Source organism: Delphinus delphis, chromosome 12 (genome assembly GCF_949987515.2).
Source record: "Delphinus delphis chromosome 12, mDelDel1.2, whole genome shotgun sequence".
In the NCBI taxonomy this organism is placed as follows: domain Eukaryota; kingdom Metazoa; phylum Chordata; class Mammalia; order Artiodactyla; family Delphinidae; genus Delphinus; species Delphinus delphis.
Genome location: NC_082694.2, coordinates 42,519,785 through 42,537,383, shown reverse-complemented (window position 1 = coordinate 42,537,383; position 17,599 = coordinate 42,519,785).

Genomic DNA, 17,599 nt, shown 5'->3' with positions numbered 1-17,599 from the left:
AGAAGATTAATTTAGATTATTTATGTCCATTACAGAGGCCCTTAAACACTATAAGTGCCCAATAAAGTTTAGCTATTGTAATTGTTATCACTATCACTATTAGGTGGCCCCTGTGAGGAGAAGACGGCAAGAGTTTACATTCATAACACAAATGCACTGTGAAGTTCTGATACATACAAAATAAAAGCAACTGCTCATCTAGAGGATGTGTGAGGGGACCACCACAATTTGCTTGTAGTAAACTCAGAATTCATATTTTCTATAATTCAGCTCCCCTCTCAGCAAAGAATTTAATGTTTGCTTTAGGCCAGTAAAAAAGATTAAGCTCGGGCTTCCCTGGTGGTGCAGTGTTTGAGAGTCCGCCTGCCGATGCAGGGGACACGGGTTCGTGCCCTGGTCCGGGAGGATCCCACATGCCGCGGAGCGGCTGGGCCTGTGAGCCATGGCCGCTGAGCCTGCGCGTCCGGAGCCTGTGCTCCACAACGGGAGAGGCCACAACAGTGAGAGGCCCGCATACCGCAAAAAAAAAAAAAAAAAAGGATTAAGCTTGTGGTGTGTGCTATGCTTGCAGGCAAAAGACCAAGCTCTCCAGAGAGAACTTAGCGGTGATTTCTCTAAGCAGAAAAGACTAGAGAGACCTGTTCCATATCTTCAGGAACGGCAATGGGGGCTCTTGAAGATCTGGTGACTTGGTTTGAGAGTCACTGTGAAGATTTAATGGGATCAGCAATGGTGGCGTGCCACTCGGGCCCTCGTCTGTGTGATCATCCTTTGGAAATATCAGTGGAGCAAGGGAGGGGTGGCCACAGTGACTTGTCCAAAGTCACACAAAACCAGTAGGTCCTGTGGTCAGGAGTCAATGGCAAGTGGTCTGATTTCAGAACCTACTGAGCCATAACGCCATTTGGTTTTGTCTTTTTTTTTAATATAAAATAGGAGAAAAGTAAAGTTCTAATGTCATCTTCCAGAAGAAAGATATTAGCAATTATCCTGTTGTGAATTTGGGGTGCCCTCATGATGCAGGGATGACTTGTCAGAATAATTTGACAGTTAATTACTTGTAGGAATCCCTGAGGGATGCTGCTCTCAGCAGGCTGTGTGAGAATCCCATCAGAAGTGGGCTGAGGACTTGGTGTCCTTCTCAAGTTTGGTCTCTTCAGCTCATAGTGTTTTTCAAGGAAAGATGGCTCTATTAGGAATTTTTATAGTATTCAGCCATAAAGAAAAGCTTGAACTAATCCCTAAGTGTGGGGTTAGACCACTGTGCCCAGCACTGTGGTATCCCTACAGTGGCAACACGGCTGCAAACAAAGAAAGAGTGTATTATTCACATCATTTTCTATAACATCACTTTATCAAAGTGAAGGGAATTTTGTTCCTCAAAAAATTATTTATGAGAAGCATGCATTCTTGGTTCCTTATTTATGGTGGGAAGTTATTCTAGAATTATTACACTCTCCCTGCAAGTTCCACTCTTCCTCTCCACAGAGGCAAAAGAATAGATTTTTCAAAACAAAGTAACCATGGAAAAATTTTCAGTGATTTCCTGTCTTATTTTCTGACGCAGAAGAGCAAAAGAATGTATAAAATTGTACTGATTAAGATCAAGCATGAAGGACACAGCAAAACTTTATCATCATTTTCAAAACTGTCAAAGTCAAAGCATCTTGATAAATGGATTTAATGGAGTTCAGAAAAACCTCTATATTTCCCCCCACTAAAGTGACTGAAATTTGTATTCTTCATCCTCCACGCCATGGAGGGCACATGTTTGACAAGGATAAAACGGATCTTCTTACACCTTCTCCCTTTGGAGAAGAGCAAATATAAGTGTCAGGCACAGCTCGGTGGGAGCTGCGTGACTGTGACAGCCCTCTCCACCCTAGTGCCATACCCAGGGGCTGGCCACAGTCCAGGGGTTCTCAAAAATTATGGAGCATCAGTCAGTGTAGGTGGGGCAGATGTGCTCCCTGTTTCCAGAGCCTGTGGAGGGATTCTGTGCCAACCTTTGAAGGGCTTATGTGACAAGGACAGAATTAGATCCCTCTAGAGAGTTGCATTTCAAGGCATGGCCTTCCCACACGACAAAACATGTGTGCAATATTAGCCCACTGGGTGGGAAACTCTTGAGGGTTTCTCAATGCTGGCCTCTTAGCCCTTACGTCTCTTAAGCTAAAGGATACCCTTGATTACATTAGCTTTCTTTTTTCTCTCTGCCGTATGCCAGCCGTTGTAGCTGCTGCTGGTTTTTTCTGACAAGTCTACACTCATAAACAGAACTTCAGCTCACCCCCTGAAATTCCATCTCCTCAAGAACAAAGCAGTGTCTCTTTATAAATATTAGTGCTGCTTCTTGAAATACAGATTGTTTCACTGGGAAAGGGAGTCTCACATCCCAACCCATAGACCCTTGGGTTCTCCTGGAATCTCAAGAGCATATCATGAACAAACAGGTTCCAGTCTGTGTCGCCGTATTTCATTCAGCACTTAAATCTGCCTCTTGCCTTCGCAGCCATGTATTGCTTTACAGTCCAATTTCACACTTTCATACTTTCATAGCCCTTCTTCTCCCATCACTCAACTACTTATTTAACCCTGATACCATCCTCAGGAGTCAGGCTAGCAGTGTCCTCATTTTTGAGGCAGGAAAATGGAGCGATGAGGGTGCATGAGAGGACAGGAGGAGGCACTGTGCTTCTTACAGAATCAATTCAGACGTGGAGTTAGAATACAAAGCCTTTCTCAGACAGCCATGCGCTATGTCCCTCTGTTGATACGCACAAACACACACACAGTATACACGGACCATATAGATGGTAAACTCTGAAAAAGTCGAGGTTAAAAAAATATATTCCACCTGGCCACATACCTTAGAAACTCATCAGAGACATATATAGTTCTCGGTAGATGAATCTTTTCTCCTAACCGTCTTTTGTTCTTAAGTTTCTTGAAGGACATCGATGGGTGAAGAACAAGTTGATACTAAGACATTGTAGCAGTTTATTGTTCCATCATTAATTCTCCTGTGGTTTAAGCTTAGTGGTGTGTTCTTTTCTTGTTTGTTTTTTCTTTGACATTACAGGGACAGAACAATATGGAGTGGTAGCTCTCCTGCATTTCGAAAAAGCACTTGGATTAATAATTCAGTCAGACACCTTCTTCATCTCCCCTCTTATCCTCAAATGCAGGCAAATCCAAATTATTGTATAAAATAATCAGGCTAATGATGCCTTCATCCTATAACCACTTTGACTTACAAATTTGACTTATTTTTAATTTCTTGAGAGTCTCTTAGGTAAGAGCTATTCTATATAATACATAATTTGGCCTGTGCTTTAATGTTACTTTTTCTTTGACTTTTGCTCCCCATGCCAGGCAAACATTAGCAGCTAATTGTGTTGAGTGAATTGAGCCATGCACAGTTTATCACAGAGGCAGCAATGTTACTCCCAAGGAAGTGAAATTACACTGATGAAAAAACCTTCTCAAACAATCCAAAGAAGGGATTTCGTTTTCAAACGTTACATTAAGAAATGACTAATTGGACTAGCAGATAAAGAGCATTCTTAAAGGAAACTAGATAACCTTATTTCAGTCCCATAAAAATGGCCATCTCTATTTTCCTTATCCTATATCTGTATCACCTCTATCTGTGCTACCTCTCTTTTCCTTAGGAAGAGAGGAAGCACGGGGAGGGACAAGTCCTAGAAGGGACTCTCAGAGAGGAAGGAAGAGCTTGAGAATGGCTGGGTCAGGGACAAATCTACAGTCTGTGAAGGACAGTGGTGCCTGCTGGTGGGGAAGCAGAGGTGGGATGAGGGAGGAGCACATGGAAAGTTATAAAGTGCCTGTTACGTTCTAGTCATTGGGAAGAGTGATGGATTCGTAGATAAAATATACATACATATATGTATATACGTATCTAAATAAATTGATTACATATATTTTTGTTTTATCAAGTTTTAAATTTCAATTATATCAGCAGCATCATAACTGACACAAATTGGAGTTCAGTCTTCTATGTAATATTCTGACTACTTTTTAAAAAATATATTTTTTAGCTGGGATTATGAAATGGAAGATTCTTGGGAACAAAGAATCTACGGCAAGGCTAAAACATCCTAGTCTCCCTCTAACCCTCCAACAGAAAATATTTTTCCAGACAGGAAGAGTAGACATTTTATTTACTTCACCAAGAAGGCCTATTTATATAGATTCTTATTCCTTTCTTTCTGTTATTACTTCTACTAAACTGTCACAATGCGAAAATTTTACGCATTAGAAATTACGGCATTTTTTCCATCTGTCACGTACAAGAGCTTTCCATCTGTTGCATAAAAGTATCAAGGACAATAGTTCTCAGCAATTCCATCTGAATTCATCTAGCACAGCCTTTCTAGTTTGATGTCCAGCTGAAGACAAGACTCTTTAGAAATGGAACCTGAGACAGGTAAGCTTTTTGTTTGCCCCCTACAGGCAAGGGGAGAGTGGGAAGTTAATAAATAAACCCCAAACTGAGGCATTGCTTTGGAAAGCAGTACTGGATTATGGAATCTATCTGGATTATTCAACTATCAAACCCATATGAGCCCTGGGATTTGGGGAGAGCAAGATACCCCCAAATCATGGAAACTAGGGCTGTGTTTTTTGGTCATTTTTCATCCTATACAGTATGCTACTAGCCTCCATTTGGTAGGCCCAGTGCCAAGGAGAGATGGAAGCAAAAACATCTAAGCATGTGAGGCACCAACATTGAGCAACCACAAATAAAGTGTTGAGAAAACCTGCGTCAAGGGAACACTAAAATGCATTATCGGGACTGCTGGGGGTTCCTGGGCTCAAGAGCAAAAGGATCCAGGCATTTTCAGAGAAGGATGAAGATGGTAGGAGCCATCTCTTCCAGAGCAAGGTCTTTGAAGTTGCCTCACCATGTTAGAGAACATCATGAAACTACCCAATCTCTCCTCCTGGGCTAGGTAAGACTTGAGGATGAAACCTAGGTTGTGGTGCCCAAGAGCCAGGGACCGGTATATGAATGATTAGGACTAATTCTCAACATAGAGGTGGAGCAAGAGAAAAATAGCTTACCATAATAAACAGAAATAGCTTTAGTGAGATCAGCTTTGTCAGTTAGGATCCCAGCAGAAAACAAAGTCAAATTCAGATGGCACCAGAAGCTTTAATAAAAGGAATATTCATAGACGTATGGGCACCACTGAAAATCAAAGGATGTCAGGCTTCCCTGGTGGCACAGTGGTTGAGAGTCCGCCTGCCGATGCAGGGGACACGGGTTTGTGCCCCGGTCCGGCAAGATCCCACATGCCGCGGAGCGGCTGGGCCCGTGAGCCATGACCGCTGAGCCTGCGCGTCCGGAGCCTGTGCTCCGCAACGGGAGAGGCCACAACAGTGAGAGGCCCGCATACCGCAAAAAAAAAAAAAAAAAAAAAAAAAATCAAAGGATGTTGAGGCACCCACAGACTACCAATAGCTAGAAGCCATTACCAACCCAGGCTTGAAGTATTGGAAGGAAGAAACAGTACTACAGAAGCTCAGTGGAACTGGTCCTTTCCTGATAGGATAGCAGCTGTATAGATGAAGTGATACAGTACTTCTAGAAATTCTGCCCAAAGCAAGACCCATCCCCAACTTCTCTTTCCTCTTGCCTGTTTACTTCCATCAGGTGCCTCCCCTTGGCTGAACTCAGCAAGTCAACAACAAGTAACTTAGGTGACAGGGACCTGGGAAATTAGCTTCCTGGGGCCCAGAACAGGGTGATAAAGGATACAGAATATGCGGGATGAGAGGTCAAACGGAGAGTAACCAGCACATCATCTAAAACATCAAACCATGAGAGATGAGTGGAGAACAAGAATGGACTCCAAAGTCTAGAACTAATCAAATAAAGGAAAAGCAGAGCCTGGAGAGAATCCTCAAGGAACCACACACATCAGTGGGGAGGAAGCTGTAGGGGAGGGTGCACATTTGATCACTGACCAGACCAGATAATGTTAACCATCACTGACATGGCTATAGAGGCTGCACTCTAGTCTCACTGACTTTTCTTCTCAAATTTTCCTTTCAAAATTCTCAAAGGGGACCTTCACACACGCTATTCCCTCTGCCTGCATATACGCCAACCCTGTCACTTTTCTTTCAAACTCAACTAAATACTTCAGGGAACCCTTGACCTCCCTGACAAGATCACCTTCACCCTAACACACGTTCTTATAAAGCCCTATACTTTCTCTTCACAGCACTTTTCACATGTAAAATTTTATGTTTAGTTGTATGATTATTTAATTAATGTTTGTTTTCCTCTCATACAATAAATCCTATGAGAGCAGGACTCATGTCTATCTTTGCTAACCACTGCATCCACAGTGCTTAGTAAATGGTAGGAACTCAACAGATATTTTTTGAGCAAATAAATTTTTAAAAATCAGAAATAAATATCCCTAACTTATGAGAGTTGGGTGGCTTAGCCAAGGGCTGGCTCCACAAACTAACAAATAATATCTAAGATTGTGCCATTTTAGAAAATGTGATAGTCCATGTACACCATGATAAAGAAAAACTGCATCTGACACTTGTTTAAAATGACAAGACAGATTTTATTCCAGCTACTGCAGTAGGAGAGAGTCACTTCCGTACAGAACTCAGCTAAACTCAAAGTTAAAAAGGTAAGGAGGACTTTATTCAAGAATATTGCAGTAGCGGTCAGGATTAATTCAATAGGGAAAAGAGATTCAATTCAACTCTGTTAAAACAAAAGAGCTTTTAAGTACTGGAGTTAGCTAGTAGCAAAGTACTGGAGGATGTTGGGGGGAGGATGGTCAACGTGATTGGCCATCAGTGTTTGCTAACTGTCACTAATCAAAGTTAGACTCCTATCCTCCCACAGAAATTGAGAAACAGGGACATTGTCTTTCTTGATTACATTTAAAAGGGATGGCTCCCAGACCCTTGAGGAAGATTCTATTCCTGGGCTGTAGAAGATTTACATCTCTATGGGGCAGAGAAAGAATTTGCAATTGCAAGTTGTTTTAGGTTAATGCTCTAAGAAAAGGAAGGTCAGGAGCCTTAGTCAGGAAGACGACTGTCTAAAATTTAGTCAAACTGAGGGGAACATTAAGACCATCTTGAGTAACCATACTTCCCCACTTGTGCAGTTTTTAAGCAATACAACCTATAAGCAGAAAGAATCTCAGAACAAGTACCTATTCTTATTCAGCATGGGAAATACTTGGTATGAGTGAGTGGGAGCATAAGATTATGTGATGATAACAAAGAGCCCCTTAAAGAAAGAGGAAATACTCTGCCTCTGTGGTTTCCAATTACACCCTCTCAGCTATTGCACCCAAAATAGAATCATGCTTGGTAATTATGGAAGAGACATCTTGGAAACAGGAGGTATTTACACTGAATGCCAACTCAGCAAACAATAGCACAGGAAAATTATTCCACCCCCTTGTGCTGACTTCCGCCCCAGAGTCTGACAGGCTGACTGCATACCTTCCTGCCCCCCAGCCTGGGAATCCCAAGGACTGCAGGGGGTCAGCAGCAAGCACACAATTCACTGCAGAACAAAGATAAAAAACCATCAAATCAGGTAACAAAACAGGGGAAAGCTTGCAAGAAACCAAGTGCAACTAGCCCTGTAGGTCATCAGCTGCTCAGACTCTTGTGCAATAATTGCTGCAGTTAGAGTTTCCTCTAAAAACTCTCCAACGGAATAAATAAAGCACCGTATTTGGGATTGGCATGGAGATGCAAAACTGGTGTGGATGACATGCATTTAGTCTGCATTGCTGCTCCAGTCACCTAGAAAGTTCACTCAGATATGTTGCCTCCAAGTGGAGATGTGTCCCTCAGATGTACCGCCACGCCTCCCAGGACAGGCAGCCCCCACCCCTCAGCTTTAGCTCTTCTGTAGCTGCAGCTGTTTCCAGGCTTCCTGCTTTCCACTTGGAGAGAGCAAGTCTGTTCATTAGTCCCGGTGCTCTGAGCATCTGCTTATCAAGACTAATTAGCTCCCTGACTCTGGTGAGAAAAGGCCGTGAGGACCAGGCTCCGTCCTCTCATCTTCCCGCTCCCTTTTCTTGGAAAACATGTACCTAATTTCTTTTCTTTTCTCCCCCTTTATTTTTTGCAGAGCTGCAGAGATTGATACGGCTGACGATGCAGCAATTTTAATGTCCTGGAAATTTTAATGAAGAGGAGAGGAGACAAGACTATTCATTACGGTGACTTCGGTTTCTGTAAAATCGAGGGTCTGTAATGCAGGGTTCTTTTCATTGCTTACATGACCACCAGTCCCAAAGCAGAGGTGGTATTCTTGAGTGTCTGTGTCTCCCTTGCCTCTCTGTGTGGCTTTCCTTCTCACCTCCTCTTCCTATTACAATAGACAGTTTTTGCCCTGCCTCTCTGCCTGCCCTCCACTCCTCCAGCTCTGGATGAAGCCCATTAACTCCTTTGACTCCTAGGTCATTCAGCAAGTTAATGATTGAGCCGCAGGGAACCCTGGTTGCCTCAAACCTCACCTCCACTGACAGCAGGGCACGTGGGGGGCATGCCTTGGCACACAATTCATCCTGCAATTCCAAAATGGAGAGTTCATCTTCATGCTTTACAACTTGCAAAGATTTTAAAGAGACTGCATCAGCATCTCCTAAAATCCCTTTTGCTTCACTGACACCTTTAAAAGATCATCTTCCCTGGATGCAAAATTACAGATGTCATTTTTAATGATCGATGTTATTTGTCATCACAGAGGATGATCTCTGGTGAGAATTACAAAGACGCCTTTATGAGACAGGGCCAGGAGCCCAGAATAAATCAGTGGATGGTTTTATGGCCACCCAAGTGACAGAGCTGAAATAATTGTGCGGAAAGTGACACCAGACTCTAAATAACACTCCCTTCCACGTTGCCTCTGACCTATGGCTCATTTGTTCGCGTTGCTTCAAACCAAATATGCCTTCAGTCCAGAGCATGGGAGAACACTCAGCGAACCATTATCTGATGGACAATGGCCTTCAGCCCCTGCTCTATCAGTAACCAGCTGTAGGACTTATTCCACACCAACAAACCTTTCTGAGTCTCAGTTTCCACAACTGTAAAGTGATCTCTATTTTAGTGCAAAGGTTCTGTGATGCTGTGGTATGTCCGTCACAAGAAACATCTTATGGTTCACTAACTACGTCCTTCATTACCAGAATGAAGCTGACTGAACACCACACACTGAAAAGCTTCAATGGCAGAAACTATACAATACTACTCTCTGGAAAATATTACCCTGTGATCGGTTTAAACAACTATTCCCTGCCTAGTTAAGGAAGCCTGATAAACACTAATTACCCTCATTAAGTTAATTTGGTTTCCCAGACCTTCCCTGACATCCAGAAATCAAAGGCTAATACCCTAGCTAGAGTCTTTTTGGAGGCAACTCACAAATGAAGTTTCTGAGGGCCAACTACACATAGCAACCAAAAGAATAGTTTTGACTTTCCTTTTATATGATGAGAATATACAATTGGGTATGAGGAAGTGGGTCAGACCTGTCATAGCTCTGTGCAGGCCTGCGCATGACACTTGTAGGGCCTGGGACAAAGGTACAAATGAAGGTCTACTGACTATTATCATCAGTGTGTGTGCTCTTCAGGGCCCTTTAAAGCCTGTGGTTCACAGCTGGGGCCTCTCCGCACAGACCTAAAAGTTTCCTTGTGTCTGTGTGACCTGCATGGTCCTTGTTGAATCAAAGGGAGCTAGAGCCTCATTCTCAAGGAGTTGCTTCACTCATACCTTGCGTGGTAGGCTGGGCCTTCCAGTAAATAAAGAGATGTCAAGACAAGACTAAATGTACAAGGAATTTATTAGGGGAAATGCCTGGGAGAGAAAATGGGGAAAAATAAATAGAGGCCATGAGAACTTGCAGACGCCAGTGCAGGTCTGACTCCAAGGAAGGATCAAAGAAAGGAAGGAAGGTTGGTGGGAAGAGTTTTACACTACAGGGCAGTTCTAAGGAAAGTTGCGTGGCCATTGGGTCATGCTCAAGACAGTCTCCCATCGAAGCAGAACACTCTCTCACGGGAGTGCCCCTGCCTGAGCATCTCTATCACACTCAGTCATTGGCTGGGAGCAGTGCAGGAAGCATGGCACCGGTGTCAAGACTGTGATGGGTTTCAGAAAGCAGCACCTGGAGACGAAGCTCAACTTTGCCCCCTGCAGTCACAGACCTGGGGGGGGCGTCACCATAGCCTGTTTTGTTCTCATGAACCTCCTCTCTGGTACTAACTGCAGACGAAGCTATTTATCAGTATTGCCAAGCAAGCTATCGGTGGTGTGTGGCATCACTCTTTCAGCCTCCAAAAGTCAGCAGTGCCATCAAGTGGCAAATTGCCTGGGTTTCCAGAAGATGCCCTACCCCTGTTTAGGTTACAGAGCTGCCTATTAAAAGAATAAAATCTAAAGAGGGGATGCCATTGGCTGCATTTGTCAGTGCCCTCCTGTCCCACTCACCTCTCTGCACTGCAATGCTGTGGGTTGGGGGGCTCCTTTGGAGAAGACATGGGCTCCAAATCACAGTCTGCCCGCCCTTCCCACTGTCATATGTCACCTGTGCCTTTGTGAAAATAACAGCCCTAATGTGGGTATTGTAGGAGGTTTCTATTATTGCCAAAACGACTTATCACAAATTCAGTGGCTTAATATCTCACGGTTTCTGTGGTTCCTTGCATAGCATCTCACAAGGCCAAAATCAAGGTATCAGACAAGCTGGGCTCTTAACTAGAGGACATGAGAAAGAACCCACTTCCAGCCTCATTTAGATTATTGGCCGAATGCACTCCCTTGCTAGCCGTCAGTTGGGGTTGGTTTTAGTTCCTAAAGGCCACTTGCACCCCTTAGCACATGGTCCCCACATCTTCAAAGTCAGCAGTTGTGCATCAAATCAAATCTCCTTCGTGCTTCAAACCTCTGACTTCCCTTCTACTGCTGGCTAGAGAAACTTCTCCACTTTTAAAGGGTTTGTGTAACGAGATTAGACCCAACCAGATAATCCAGGATAATCCCCCTTTCTTAGTCAATGAATTAGTATCTTCATTACCTCTTCAAAGTCTCTTTTGACAGATAACAAGGTGTTCGTGGGTGTGATATCTAGTCATATTCACAGTCATAGGCTTTAGGGCAGAAAATCTTTAGTGGGGGGGGTGCAGTTTTAGAGTTCTACCTACAAAATAGTTACCTGGACCTAAACATTCTCCAAAATTATTCTCCTGTGATAAAAGGCTTACAAACATAACTCTTAAAAAAAAAAAAAAAGCTGAGAATATTTGACACTTGGAGGCCTATACACACGCCTGTCAAGGTGATGGATGGGGCTGCTCCAGGAAGCAGATGCCCAGAAGAGGACTGGAATCCCCACCAACTCCATCACTCAGCTGGACGGATCTAGAGGCATCAATAAAACCACTCCACAAGACACTCTGCTAAGCAGAGGAAAATGCAGGAGAAAGGATGTGGGATTATGCTTTCAAGATTGCAACTTTAGGGGAATTTAAAGGAGCCAGTCAATTTGATAAATAAGAAAAAATCATGACAATTCAGTAAACTGGAAAATAGTGCAGTGTCAGCATATCTCTACGGCACAGACACTAAAGAAAGATACTAAAGATGGAGCAAACTCAAATGCAATCTTTTATTTTACATAAATAAAAAGCAATCCACTGTCATAAAATAACTTTATGGATTTAAGAGCTACAGAGTGTGGGAAAATGTATCTAATAAAATAACAGATAAAATATAAGTGACGTATATTTTCTCTCAACTTGACAAAAGTGTTTTTAAGATTAAAAGCAGAGGAGGAAATCCGAAAGAAAGCATGACATTTTTACTACACACATTTAGAAACTTCTATACAGCTAAAAACCATAAAGAAAATTTAAAATATTCTTGTTTTGCATTTTCTTATTTATTTTCAGCTTAATTGAGAAGCTAATTTGGACAAGGTCTACCTTCCGATCTCTATCTCTACCATTTTCTGTATGTATCAGAATGCCTAATTAAAAAAAGAATCACCACTACCTATGCCGATTGTTCTGTTTTTGCATCTATCTCCTTTTACTTTTAGGATACATTTTCTCGTAGGCCTCTTCTGTCCTTGAGAATAGGATTCCCACAGTCTAAATTTGGGTTGGGAGGAGGCGGCGGTTGGCTTAAGCCTGAAGCTTAAGCCATGTACCCAGTTTTAAATGAGAGCCCTGGTTTGGGAAATGTGGGATTCAAGAACAATGAAACAGAAAAGCCTTACTTTGATTCTGTTGTTCCCACAGTAACCTCTAAAACCCAAAGAAGAATTTCAATTTTCCACAACTGGTAAACAATATATACAGTTGTGGATAAGAGATCTTTAAAAACGTATGCCCACCCTTAGTTTTGATACGTGTTTATCTTATTGGGTTTCACAATGCGGAAGTTTATTTTATTAAAGAGTCATTGATAATATCCCTCCAAGATGTTCTCAAGTGCACTAAGACCTAAGGCAGAGATTGTTGTGCTCTTTGTTGGTGGCTGCATGGCCAGTGCACACAACACTGTGCCTGACATATCACAGGTGTAAAGTAACTATCTGTGGCATGACTGAATTGTAGCCTCTCAATAAAAAGCTTTCAGAACCTTGGCAGTCAGCCACATGGCTACCCAGTACTTGATATTATCATCATATTATCTTCATCTTCAGCCATATTAAATCTTTTCGAATGTCTTTTAAAACTATTAGAACTATTCAGGAAGTTGTCTTTATTTCCCTTGATAGCCACCAAAATGAGCTAACACCCATTTTCCCTATCAGCATTGGTTCTGGGTTAGCAAACAATCTAGGTTATTCTGAATAATATGAATAGTACATACATAAATGTAACTTACTATGTCTATTCACAGTAATTCTTTTTTTCTGACCTTTCCTCACGATCACGGTAAAAGTGTAAGAATTACAGGGCCAAGCATTTAGCAAATAAGGTCACATAAACATCTAGAGAAGAATTTTGCTAGTTCCATGAATGACCACCTCTCAGATGGCTGTACTTCAGATACTCTCTTTGGAAGTTCCTTCCACTCTGTATGCTTGGGAGTATCTTCCGCCTCTTCAAGGCTTTGTCTCTGGATTTTGACTGGGCCCTATCCCCTATGCCACGCAGCGCCTTCCAACGCTGAAGACACTGCCATCTTTCTACGGCACTATCAGTCATATATTCACCCTCATATCTCATTTTTTTCCTCATGGCTCCTTCCCATCTTTCTTGGCCAGAGTTCTGATGTTCCCCACTCTTTGGAGGAATTGACTAGAAGCAATTCCCACTTCTCTAAATTATGCTCATTTAGCCCATTATCTGTGCTTAGCTCCCAAGGTCCAAAATTCTCTAAGTTTACTCTAATTCATTCATTCCCAAGTGCGTGTGTTTACCACCAGCATAGCAAACTTGGGATACATCAAGAAGAATCACCACTAAACATGCTGTCGATTTTGCACGTCATTGCAATTTCCTTGTAACATTGGGACAAATCCTCTCCCAGGGCATGCCTTCTGTCTCTCATCAAAATGAATGTTCTGTTGCAAACTCTTCTATCTTCAGACATGACTGAGATTCTTATCATAAAAGTCTCCATAGTCCCCACGGGGGGCGGGGAAGGGAAGGCTGGGAATAGATCTGGGGGGTGTCAAATTCCATAACGAAATCTCAGTTCAGATTTATCTGGGTCCCCTGCCATATGATTCAGTGTGCAGCATGGTATAATGAATACTATATATACATATATATATACACATACCTGTCTCTCTGGGTCTATGAACTTATCTATCATCTATCAGATCTATCACCTAATCTGTCATCCATCTATCTGCATCTATTTTCTCCTTATGAAGACTTGTCTTATTAGCTTTGTGTCACTACTGACCCAAAGCAATCTGAGCTAAATTGGAGATCTATGTTTGACACAAATTTTGTAAAAGTCTTGTCCAGGATTTCTTTAATTTTTTTTTTTTTTTTCCACTGAGCTTCCCAATGTACTTAATCCAAACACCAAGAAAGAAAAAAAATGGCCTTTAAGCCATTTAGAGCCTGAAATGCATTTTTCTTATTTAAAATACAAGGGTTTTGATGTATCTCAAGCTTTCTTATTTGATTTATTAATCTTTATATTAGGAATTCTTCTTCACGGAAGGATTATTTATATAAAATACTCATGACAAGAATATAGAGATTAATTTTATATATTTACATTCCTTAGTATAATAAGATAAAATTTCCATAGAGTGGATTTTTTTTAAACTTTATTCTAGAGTATGACTCCACAAATTTGATTTATAGGGCAATTATGCAAAACTCTTTTTATTATCACTTTGGATTAAGAGTGCTCTAGGAAATAATCTAATAAAATGGTGATTAAGCCACAGCAACTCCTCCAAATGAGAGCATGAGAGCTCTGGTCTTTTTCATTCTTACACTATGCCCCATGCATAGAGTTTCAATGAGGTCTGGAAAAATGTCTCTTGAGCACTAAATGGCTCTCCTGCTACTAAACATGCTTCTTCACAAGCACACACACAATGTCTAGTGGCTGCCTAGGCTTTGAAATCCATTCCAATCAGAGTCCTCATTTGATTCATTTGATGTCTGACTTTCAGAAACCGTCAAACATATGGACAATAGAGAATCCTACAGAATTCTCCTCTATTATTAATGTCGAATCATTGCAGAGGGGTTAGACAAATTTGCATGTATCTGGATGTCTGCAACTCAAGAGCTGTCTAGCTCAAGAAAGTGGGACTGAGATCTGCTTTTAAGCCAACTCAACTAGTCGTCTTCAAATTGAGCTTTTTCCTCTGGAAGTTTCTGGGACAAATGGCTTGGTTGGCCCATGAACAGATCTTTGTGGAGGCCACATTACTCAGGACTTTATACATCTGAAACCTCCTTTTTGTTTGTGTATCTTTTAAAATAATTTTTAAATGTATGTACCCACTCATATATTTCAAGATGACTCAAAATGTTTTATTAAAATTTTATATAGTAGGAATGGATATATAATTTGAAACAATATTATATCAGTCTTTAAAAAAAACTGTGACATAAAAATACTATAGTTTTTGAGGCCTGCTATTATTCATTTAAATATATATATAAACAAAATGTTTTAATAATCAACTATTTTACACTGCTCTTTTTTCTTCTTTCACATATTTTCTTTACACTTAGTCCACAGAAGTTTATTCCAACCTAATATATTTTGAGCTTGAAAGTCATCCTTGATCATCCTATCCTATTCCTTTGCAACAAAAACATGTATATAAACTTGGATTTAATATATTAATTTGTATGACCCAAAAGTTCTAAATATTATGATTTTCTTATGAATTGTTTCATCATTGAAGATAAGAACACATTTCATCAAATAACAGAAAAATACATTTAAAAATAATTATTTAACATAAAAGGAAAATTTTACTAGAAGAGCATCTCTTTATGAGGTGGATGGAGAGTTATAAAAAACTGATTACATGTATCTGTGGACAGATGTTAATTTTTAGTTGAATACCACATGGCTAAATATTAATTTTTATATATTTTTCATTATTATAAACTTTGAAAATCTTGTCAATATAAATTATTAGATAAGAATAGAAAGAAGTTCTATGCCAAATATCACATAGTGATCAATCATCAAAAATTATTTTTAATGATCTATATGCTGAGAGCTCAATTAAGCCCTGAATCAATTTTGTTAAAAATAAAACACTGAAACAACCTGCCTTGCAAAATAATTTGTTAATCATTAGAGTTACTCACTTTCTCAACACTAACAACAATATCTCTAATTATTCTTTTATGGCAGTTGAAAAAGAGGCCATAAGAAAGGAGAATTCATACCATGTCTTGACAGTAGGTACGTTCTCAGGCAGAACAGTTTTAGGAAAGAGACGTATGGGATTTGAAATATTTGAATTTAAGTTACTTAAAGCTCTTCATGCCCACGAACCCAATGGCTGCCTACAACCACATTTAAAACTGCTGAAGTAGAGAACTGGCCTGAAAAGTTTTCTTGATTTCAGGCTTATAAACTCTGAATTAAGTGAGGCTGGAAAAATCCTCAGAGCCATGAGGACTGGCAAAATATTCTATTTAAGTTTTGGCTATTTACACTTCTCTAAAAAACTGTTGCCTTATATGTTCCTTGGACCAAGGGAACATGTTGATTCGTGACAGTGCACTTCTAAGAACCCAGCTCAGTCTTATGTGTACTGTCTGTAGGTCAACTAAAACTCTACAAAACTGCACTTTTGTTATCTAATTAAGGTCATTGGTACTAAATTCCACATTTGAGTTCCCCTTGCCTTAGAAGAGGTAGTGGGAGCAGAGTTTTCCACTTTGCAGAGATTGGTGCCCCTAACCGCCACATTGCTCAAGGGTCAACTGTACAGAGATTTTCCATACCCATGCCCTCATAAATGCATAGCCTCAGGTATTATCAACATTCCCCCATCACAGTGTGACATTAGTTACAGTCGATGAACCCACACTGACACCCAAAGTTCCTATTCTGCATTAAGGTTTATTCTTGGCTTTGTACAGTCTATGGGTTTGAACACATATATGAGGACATGTATCCACCATAACAGTATCATAAAGAGTAGTTTCAGTGCCTTAAAAATCCTCTGTGCTCCACCTATTCACCCCTCCTGCCTCTCAAATCCTGGCAACTACTGCTCTTGTTACTGTCTTCCTTTTCCAGAATGTCATATATTTGGAATCATACTGTATGTAGCCTCTTCAGATTGGCTCTGTTCACTTTGTATTATGCTTTATGATTCCTCCACATCTTTTTATGGCTTACAGGCTCACTTCTTTTTAACACTATCTACATGTACCACAGTTTATCCATTCACCTACTGAAGGACATCATGGTTGCTTCCCAGTTTTGGCAATTAGGAATAAAACTGCTGTCAATATCCACATGCAGGATTTTGTGTGGACATAAGTGTTCAACTCCTTTGGGTAATTACCAAGGAGCGTGATTGCTGGACTGTATGATAAGAATAAGTTTAGTTTTGTAAGAAACTTTCAAACTGTCTTACACATTGGCTGTAACAATTCTGCATTCCCAGCAGCAATATATCTGAGTTCCTATAGCTCTACATCCTTGCTAGCATTTGGTGTTGTCCATGTTCTAGATTTTTGAGGTTCTAATAGGTGTTAGTGGTATATCATTGTTGCTTTTGTTTGCATTTCCCTTGAGACATGTGATGTAGGGCAGCGGTCCACCGGTTTTGTGGAAGACAATTTTTCCACGGACGGGGCTGGGGGATGGTTCAGGTGATAATGCAAGCGATGGGGAGTGGCAGATGAAGCTTCACTTGCTTGTCAGCCACTCACCTCCTGCTGTGTGGCCCAGTTCCTAGGTCCATGGCCCAGGGGTTGGGGACCCCTGATGGAGAGCATCTTATTTCCCAACTTTAAATCTTCTTTAGTAAGATATCTGTTAAGGTCTTTGACTCACTTTTTAATAGGGGTTGTTTGTTTTTCTTTTGTGTGTTCTGGGTAACAGT